The sequence below is a fragment of the Plectropomus leopardus genome, chromosome 6 (genome assembly GCF_026936395.1).
Source record: "Plectropomus leopardus strain MGB_pleo_1.0 chromosome 6, ASM2693639v1, whole genome shotgun sequence".
Lineage (NCBI taxonomy): Eukaryota > Metazoa > Chordata > Actinopteri > Perciformes > Serranidae > Plectropomus > Plectropomus leopardus.
In genome coordinates, this window is record NC_142181.1 from 9,850,598 (window position 1) to 9,858,804 (window position 8,207).

Genomic DNA, 8,207 nt, shown 5'->3' on the forward strand with positions numbered 1-8,207 from the left:
AGGCTTTGAACAAAGGTGAACTTAAAGGGTTCTGTGAGTTTTAACTGGCTGTCCTTCCAAAGGCCTGCATGGGAAATTGCTTCCACGGGGGAAATGACAGTGAAAAGGCACACACTGCTGGGGAGAAATGCAGCAGAGCCCAAAGGAGAAATGAGAGTCAACGGAAAACTTCCCATGGGCTGATATTTTCTGGTTCAGCAGCAAAACTGCACTTCACCCATTATTTCGCTGAAAGAGCTGATAGCAAAAGTAGTCCTCATCTTCGTTAGAGTGTTGGATCAGTCATTTTTACAGACAGAATTTTTCACTTTTTGGCCATAATTGTTTGTTTGTTAGTGTTTTTCTCTTTGCATACCAGCCATCACATTCTCCTGTAAACAAAAGATAATCAGTTGGTAATAGCTGCTGGGAATAAATGTCCATAAACAATTCATAGAGTGCGGCCTAAAAGTAAAGGAAAACAAGAGTGAAGTGCAAAAACCACAGTAGTCTCTGTGTAAAAATACGCTTGCAGGCAAATTTCCTCCTATAGCTAAACCTATGACCTCTCTACAGAGACTTGATGACAACGTGACTGCATGCTGGTCACTCATCAACAAATCTTACTCTCCCTTTGTCTCCTCTGCTATGCCAGCAATGCCCCTTAAGCCCTGCAAAAATGAGTATCCTGCAGTGTTTCCTACACAACATGTATTTTTCCAGTACTTCACCCAGCTGCATCTCCTGAATGCAGCATGTCTGCACAATGACAGATTTGTATGGTACATTTGACTTTATTGCACTATTTCCTTTAAAACAGTGGAATGCTTTACTCAGTAGTGTAGTAGGATATACAGTGTATAGGATGGTAAAAGAAATCACCAACCATAAAAGGCATGGCACAGTAATACAAAAGGAACAAGTCCAGTTTAGAACACTGTATTTAAAAATGAGAAAAGACGAATTAAAATATGGCTTTAAATATTCATAACATAAATTTACTTGATTTATTATTTATCTTTAAAAAGTTTTAAAAAGATTGTCCATGTGAGGGGTCCCATTACCATGTCACACTTTTTACAAGTGGCAAAACAGAAATGATATGTACACTGGAAAAAAATCCATCATCCATCATCCATGAATGTTTCATAAATTATCATCAAGTGCTAAAACTATGTGAATTACACAGTAAAAACATTGCCCTTTTTGCTGTTTTAAACACTGGATGCTCAGCCTGGTCTCAGGCCCAGGTCATCAAATACTGACGTTTTGTCATGTACCCTCGGCGTCTGATATGACACACAATGCATCCTGTCGAATCTGTATAAAACACACCGGGCCTTCAACTATATCCAATCTAAACCCATTTGCAGCACTATTACACGCTCAAAGCAAATGACATAGTATGAAAAGTCCTTATAAGGTTGGGTGCATGGATGGGTCAAACAAACACAGAACTTTCATCCAGGAGACCGCTGTTTGTGTCCTGTGTCACACCAAAATTTAACGTTGACTTATTAGAATGTACTGTTACTTGAATTACATCACTTATTTATGTAATGTTACATTTTCTAAAACCTAACTAAGTAAACATTGGTATTGAGAGATTTGGCTATGTTATTATTATTATTATTATTTTTTGGACTTTCTTTTGGATACATCATCCTGCATTGTCCTCTCGCAGTGTTTGGGGAGTGACTGAATTAAGAGGCTTTCAGAGTCAAACCATTCTGTCACATCACTGGCAAAACTGTCTGTGCACTTGGTTTTAAAAGAGTAACGACCAGTTGATGAAGTGTGCTACAACAGTGACGATTTATCAGCGCTGACCCCAGCAATGTCGCTGGTCAGCCCAGGTGCCTGAAGAAAATGTTGGCATTGTATGTTTCTGCAAACCATGGATACATTACATTTGTGTATTTCATACATATCATATCACCATTTATAGCAACATAGTATACTGAGGGGACTTTGTCAGTAGTAGGTGGAGGGGACATTGGATGGCAGACTCCTGTATGAGACCAACAAACAACAAAACTTGTTGTTTTGGAGAGCATTGGTGGTATTCCCAGCCATGAGTGAGTGACCAAACCCAGGATGGCTGCCAGGCTGCAGACCACTGTTTAAGACCAGCAAACAACAAAGCTCATTGTCTTTCAGAAAGACATTGACAGCATTTCTAGCAGCAACTTTGTCACCAAAACCTGATGTTTTTTAGCAAAACAACACAAACATTTCAGGTGTGAGTGTGCCACCAAAACCGAGCGTTTTAAGCCAAAACTGGTGCTGAAAACATAACTCTAACATGATTCTATCCTGACAGAAATTGTACCCTCACTATCCTAAAACTGTGAAAACTACAACTTCCAACAGGGAGGACACCCTGCAACACCCAGAACACAAAGGAGGGATTGTCTATTTTATCTGGCTCTTAAGTGCCAGTGAGAAGTTGGAGAAAGTGACCAGGAAGAAGGCCGTCTGGAGCACATAAGTATTATCCTGTTACCACATTGACCCTATTATGGATAGGGGGGAAGAAGGATGGATAGATGAGTGGAATTATTCAGTGCTGTGGCTGTGTACTTTCTTGTACCTAACAACAAGTCCTTCAGGTGATTGTAAAAGCTCTGACATTTCCACCTTCAAGGCAAGGTCCGTGCTTAGGACTTGATCAGTGGCAAACAAAGAAGCAGAGAAATCAATGCAACAACAACACCTGCTTCACTCTCTGACCAAATCAATGTTAGTCTGAGATGGTTTTTCTATCCACAATTTATTGAAACAGCCCCCCCCCCCCACTTACAAGTGAGGAAATGTGTTTTGTTCTTAAGCTGTGCCCTTGCAGGCCCTCTTCATTGCTCTGCACCTCTCCACCTGAATGCCAACCCCAGAAAATCTCCATTACACTTATTTATCGTAGTTTTTTTATTTTTATTCTTTAACCCCTTTCTTAATTTAGCTTCTTATCAAGAATATGATGAGCTTGCCCCAGTGGAGCAACTGCAGCTTTATTACCGTTACAGTATTATTGAGGCATGGGAGAAGAGTGCTCATTCTTGTTTTATCATTTTATTGCTGGTTTGACAATTTGAACTGGTGAACACTTCATCAAAAGTCATTTTTTCTAATCTGTAGAGCAAAGCAAATCCTGCACCACATACTGGGAGCATTATTGTGTTTGTCACATAGTGTTTGCTCTTCTCTTCTCATTTCTCCTGCGTCTGTCACCGAACTCTTGTGTATTATGTTGTAGACACAAAGAATGCTGCAAACATCTGTGGAGTATGAATAAATAAAAAGTTTGGGCACAGCTGCACATTGATTTGTTTTCCTGGACAGTGCAGCATTTCAGTGCTGACTTGGCACCACTGAGGTTTTGGATGTACGCTCTCACAAACATACACACATAAGCATGTTTTGCCTCAGTGACACAATCACATTGGTTACAATAAATATCATTTTCAGGGCATGTTCATACAGTAAATACACACTCAAAGTGAAACATCTGAACCTTGTCCTGCCTAAAATAAAAGCTATTACTGAGTGTGTGGCAGACAGCTACACTGTTCTCAACTTAAATATGAAATGGAATTTTATTAACCTTTTGAACTTTGTGTCCCAGGCATTTCTGCTTTCATGGTGCATCCACACTTGCAACACAAGAAGGAGTTTGACAGCCTGTCAGACAGAGATATGATCTGTGATTGGGAGCTTGAGGATGTTGTATGAATATGCAACACGTTTTTGTTCCAAGTTGTTACCCATTGTCACTTTGCAGTCGACTGCCATGTCTACATATTATGCTCTTGGTTTACTTTTGCATCTGCACTTTCTGCTTCCATGATGTCGACACAAACACATGGTGGGATTACGCCGCATGTGGTTATGTTTTGGCAACAAAAGCACATGGTAACCAATGCCAGGACGTCAACAAATGCACATGCTGGCAGGAATAAGCAACAATGGCATAAATGGTTAAGGCAGGGGAAGGAGGCACATGGTAAAGTGTAGGAAAAAACATCACATTCATAACATTTGTTGGACCAATCAACCGCCGCTCCCACCTGCCTTACAGGCGCCCTCGCGCCCCCTAATGGCAGTGATTCATCCTGACGCCATCCTGCCGTGTATCATGCAGCTTGACAGATTCCGTCCGTCTGCGTTCTCAAGTGATGGCACCCATCTGTGTATCATGCAGATGTGGCAGTAACCACTACTATAATAACACTGCGACCGGCTCTGTCTGTGTTCTCACCTGATGCTGTCCAGTGGCGTATCATTTGGACCCGAAAGGTAGCTTTATGCGTTTGGATCTTACGCAAATAGCCCTGTCAAAGCAGCAATATTTAATAACTTTGGAATAAGAATAGACTGGAAGCCGCTAGTTATCAGGGAGAAATCTGTCTGGTAAGTTTGACAGAACTCATCCTTTGTTTGACCTTCCCTAACAACACGTACCAAAACTTGTATGAATACACTGTGCATTTGTTCCTTCAGTATCTCTCATGATCAGACCCCTGGTCATACAGATGTCCTTTTGCAAAAGCCTCACAAAGACATCTTGTTCTTTCTAACTTCATTGATCTTTCTTGATATGTAGATTTCAACAACATATTATATTGTGTAATAATGCATTGCATTGCAGGATGACAGTTTTCACATTCGTAACATTTAGAGGTGGAGGAGGTATGCAAATATAAAGTTGAAATAATATAAAATTTGTCCCACAACAGAAGCATTATTATCACCAATGTATCAAAAGTAAAGCACTCGTTCTAGTGAGAAATGTCCCCTGTGGTTGATATATTCAACATATCCCTATACAACATTCATGTATTTAAAGAAAATGCACATACAATAGTTTGTATAATATGTAATGAATTTGCTCGTCTCCAAAACACAAGGCATAATGCAATGTAGAACTGGATGAATTGGTAGTTTTGCTGATATTTTGTGCATCCAATGTGTATATATGTGACTCTCTGGTTGTTCTACAAATGTAAACTAAACTGTACAATACTACTATTTGCAACTAATAAACGGCTTGCTGCTCAAGGAAATTTAAGAAGCTTTATGTACATTTTGGCCTCGCGGGGGATGCTGCAGCTGACGTGTTAAGCCTAAGTGCCATCGACATCAAACTGCGAGAGTAAATGTACAATTGATTGGTGCCTTAAACCTTAAATAACAAGCAAGTCATCTAAAAGCAAGGAGAATCAGGTACTGCATTACATTTTAGCTAGAGGTCAGACTGTTACACCGTGCTTGTTATCAGAGGGTAACATATTTAAATTCCTGAACCACCCGGGGAAACAGGAGTTTGAAAAAAAGAAAAAAAAAAAAAAAGAATATAGCCCCCCTCATGTAGTGCTGCCCTTGATCAAGACAGGAAACAGTCCTTTGCTCCAGTGGAGCTGCTGAGTGGCCAACTGTGGAAGACTGTGGGCTCACTGGGGTTCCCCCTGACATGTTGTAGCCTTGAATACATTTAACACTGAAAATGTGAAGCACAGTATTGCAGAAGAGAGTGTGCTTGATCACATGACATAGATAAAGGTCAGAAAGGAGGCGAACAAAGAATTGATTTATTCATGATTGTGTCATGCGTGTGTTATGGCACGATTCTCAAATGTTTCTCTAAGCATACTCTTTATTGTATACTGTGTTTTAGACACAAGCTGGCTCTTCTCTTGAGAGAGACCACTCTATGTGAAACTTGGCTTGATGTCAATAATGTATTATATTTAATGTTCAGTCAGATGCATCATTTATTTAAGTGCTGAAACATGAATATCTCCTTCTGAACGATTGATTTTCACATCAATAAAGTGGATTGAATTACCTCTTTAACCTTGTCATCTCTGCCTTTAATAACCCTACAAAAAAAAAGAGCTCAGATACACACTAGCATGCAGTTAATGCACATTCACATCTATACATCGGGGAACTGCATTCATTGAACCACAATCTCACAGTGCTGTCACTTAGCAGACGTTGGAGGTTAACTGCCTTTGTTGTTTCACAATGCATGCTGAGAAAGAGTATTAGCCCAGTTAGTCCAGGGATTCAACTAAGCAATCATAAAGGTCAAGTAGGTTCTCTAGTTGTCCGACTACTGCCTGCCTCTGTTCATATTGAATCCCCACAAACACAGTTTCAGCTATTTTAAAAATAGGTCTACTTCCGATTTCATTATGCAATATTACTGCACAGATCCCAGACTATTCAGGGATCGTGGGGGATTAGTACTGAGATTTTGGATGGAAATAACATATGTCAAATAGAGTCCTTTAATCAGACACAGGCATGCACATACTTCCTCATCTGTCCATAGAGCATTTCCACCCACTGCATTTATTAACGATCTAAAGTGTGTTGAGCTTTGATCTCATGATAAAACAAAAAAAAAATGTGGGCCAAATTCAATATTTTACCTTTTGTTTGAGAGAGTGCTAAGTAGACTGTCTTTGTTTGTTTGAAGCCAGTGCCTCATTGATTACCTCACCGGCTTCAAGATGGCTGAGGATTTTTCCTTTTCCTGCATTTTCTCACAGCGCTTTCTTCTGGTCTCAGAGTGCACTCCAGTAACCTCATCCATAAATTTGAAACAAACCTGCCTTGCAAGCAAATCGTGGCCTCGCGAGGCAAAACTGCAAACTCAATTCAAATGCAGAGGCTGGATGTTGTTTTTGTGCTGCTTTGCTCTAAGCAGTAATGAATATAATAAACATTTATATACAGTAATACCTATGGCACTGTATATAGAATGTGCTGTCTAGTTTAATCTGTTACATAAAGTTGCACAACTTAACTGAAATGAGTTAAAGATTGGAATTAGGTTTACATCATCCAACAATTAATGAACTATTTTAAATAGACACTGATCCCCTGAAACATATTGTTTACAGCACTACAAAAATGTATGATGGCACAACAAAAAACTTTGATATATCTAAATGGAAAATAACTTTCAAATTAATTATGAAAAATTACTTAAATCATTTTCATAATGTGCTTAGCTGTCAGAAAAACTAACATAAGGACACGACTGTTCACATGCTGTAACATTCATCATTTTTTGGATGGATAGAGATAATTAATTCCACCCCATCTGTTTTCTCCACACCTACAAAAACTCTAAAGCTCTTCAACAGGAGTCCGGTGTATCACACTTATGTATAAAAAAAATCAGGGCATGGCTTTGCTGACAAACCCAGATGAAAAACTGTTGCCTATGGACTCCATCTATTAAGGAGGATGGTTGTTAGCTGTAAAAAATCAACACTAAAGAGATATAGCTTTTCCAAAACAGAATGATGTGTGTTGGATTTTTCAGATATGGAAAGCAGAGCTGGGGTCACTGCATAGATCATATACATAAGGGAGGAAATGCATTGTTCAGTTTTGAGTCATTTTGCTTGTTTACAGCTCCACTTCCAAACTACCGGCCGTAGATGGTCCTATTTTTCTTGGACTCCAACCATTTGCCAGTGCATACTGATGAAACAGCATCTGCTATTCAGCGGCTCACAAACAATGTGATTGTGTCCTATATATTTCCATCTGACACTGCACCACAACACCATTTTTTCTAAGAATGAATGGTGTTTTCTTAGAAAAATGAACACAGACTGCTGCATCAAAATAAGGCACTTGGTGAGCACAGTGGCAAGTAAACACCTAATTGTGTTGTGCAGAATTCCAGAAAGTGTAGTGTTTGAATTTGAGATGAGACATACACATGTTTCTGTTCTTATTAAAGACAGAGTGTAAAAAAAATTAGCTGTGCATGCAGTACACGTTTTTACAGTTGGGCAAAATTAAAAAAGAAAATTACAGAGTTAGTGAAGATTTTTTAAAATTCTCTAATCTTATAATTTCTGCATTAAATATCATGTATGGTACATTTTAAGAGTGTGCAGGTATAATATACGGCATTTTTACTTTTAATTAATTTGAATTATTTTCTCATGTACACAAAACAACACCCACAGAAAATATTGTTGCATATATTAGATAATCTATCAAGGACCTCAAAAGGTTTGCAGAATACTCTGTGCTGAAGCATTATTGACCCACTACATCTAACACTAGGTAACTTTTCCAGGGAAACCTGAAGCAAATAGAGTCTGATCAACCATTTTGCTTAAAGGTCCAGTTTATAGGAATTTGAGGCATCTATTGGCAGAAATAGTGTGTAATATTTATAACTATGTTTTCATTTACTT